The 1,999-nt window shown below is 46.3% G+C and overlaps 1 pseudogene; it reads right to left on the bottom strand.

The window, feature by feature from the left end:
• Nucleotides 1–386: 386 nt before the first annotated feature.
• LOC138816007 (ferritin light chain pseudogene) lies at nucleotides 387–885 on the bottom strand (annotated as a pseudogene).
• Nucleotides 886–1,999: the final 1,114 nt, after the last annotated feature.

Raw genomic sequence — 1,999 nt, 5'->3', positions numbered from 1 at the left:
AGTACAGAGATGACACTGGAAAGGGTTGGGATCATTATTCTCTTTTCTGCAGATGCTACTTTTACCCCATAGATACCAAGGGCTCTTGTGGCAATGTGTGTGGAATGGGAACAGCTTCTAGACTGAATCCTAACCTCTCTACCCCTGCATGTACCCAGCACATAGCTATACTACATACTTGACAAGATACTTCTCCAAGACATAGGTGGTTGTTTTTTTTTTTTTTTCTCCAGAAAGCTTTATTTTCATTTGGTCCAAGGCTTGGGACGGCTCCAGGGGGGTTCGCTAAGAAGTTTCCCAATGGCTAGAGAAAGAAGCTCAGGTGGAAACCCCAATGTCAGGCGGGGCAGAGATGGCCCTCAAAGGCTGCTGGACTCTGGAGTTTTCTAGTCGTGTTTGAGGGTTAGGCGTTGGAAAAGACTCGCCCATCTGGGCCTGAGGGGCCGCCCCCAGCCTGCGAAGGTTGGTCAAGTGGTCGCCCATCTTCTTGATGAGCTTCACCTCTTCATCCAGGAAGTGGTTCTCTAGGAAGTCACAGAGATGGGGGTCTGTGCGAGCAGAACCATGAAGATCCACAAGGGCTTGGTTCAGGCTCTTCTTGAGGGCCAGGGCGGCTTCCATGGCTTCCACGGTTTTACCCCCCTCATCCTGAGAAGGTTTCTGCACATCCTGGTTCTGCATCTTCAGGAGGCGCTGGGCGCCCTCATGCTTCTCCTCCGCCAACTCGTGGAAGAAATGGCCTATGCCCTCCAGAGCCACGTCTTCGCGATCAAAATAGTAGCCCAGAGAGAGGTAGGTGTAGGAGGCCCGCAGATGCAAGTTGACCAGGCGGTTGACGGCAGCCTCCACCTCGGTGGAGTAATTCTGATGAATCTGGGAGGTCATGGCTAGTCAATACAGCGCTAACCACAGAACAAAACGGTGTTGGTTGGTCCTGGAAGCAGGCGACGGGCGAGAAGGTAAGGGTCAGAGGTGGTGAGTGGAGAGGCAGAAGGTAAGGGTCAGAGTTGGTGAGTGGAGAGGTAGTTGGTGGTGGGAAGGAGGAGTCCCCAGGTCTGTGGCGTCCAAACACTGTTGAAGCAAGACACAGACCCGCGGGACTGGCGCGCGCTGCTGCTCTAGCTTCCTTATACATAAAGTGAGTTAATAATATTTCTAAAAATTACTCTAAGGATTTAGTAAAGGAGGGCATAATCACCATCCCTTTCATCGCTGAAGGGATATGAATATTAGGAAGTCCTTGCTTCTATTAAGAATGTTTAGATTCCAAACAGCTATTCTATCCTTCCTCGCTATAGGATCATTGATGGGTTGTTACATTTTTTTCCAAGATTAATTTTTTTCACCTGTTAAATAATGAAATTCACTTCATAGGTTTTGTATAATTGATTAAGCACTAATAGATACAACAATTCATTTTAACATTGGTAAAAGCATCTCATTCGATGTTTGGGGAATTTCAGGAATCATCCAGTAGGTAGAGAAGGTGTATTGAAAGGACACTAAGCCCTTGGCCAGGCTTCTTAATTGTGATATGTATGGAGCTAAAAATCACTTATGTAATGGAGGAGACAATAAATCAAAGGTTACAATGAGTTGTAGATTTTGGATGGAGTTGTCCATATCAACTTTGTCCTCATGTATGTGGAAATGGGACACTAGTCGTACAATATCAAACACCGATTATCAGAAATTTCAGAGAAGGATTCTGTTGATGTTTCTTTCTTTATATGATAAACGTACATTAAGAGCCGGGTGCTAATGGCTCACACCTGTAATCCTAGCTACTCAGGAGGCTGAGATCTGAAAATCTCGGTTCAAAGCCAGCCCAGGCAGGAAATTCCGTGAAACTCTTATCTCCAACAGAGCACTAGCCTTGAGCAGAAGAGCTGAGGGACAGCGTTCAGGCCCAGAGTTCAAGCTCCATGACCAACCAAAAAAAAAAAAAAGTACATTAAGCTGTCAATAGGAGACATTTTCTCAGCGGACCTTTTAAAGT

This window comes from Dipodomys merriami, unplaced genomic scaffold (genome assembly GCF_024711535.1).
Source record: "Dipodomys merriami isolate MVZ:Mamm:240054 unplaced genomic scaffold, mDipMer1.0.p SCAF_11, whole genome shotgun sequence".
NCBI lineage: Eukaryota > Metazoa > Chordata > Mammalia > Rodentia > Heteromyidae > Dipodomys > Dipodomys merriami.
This window is presented reverse-complemented; position numbering and strand designations above follow the sequence as displayed.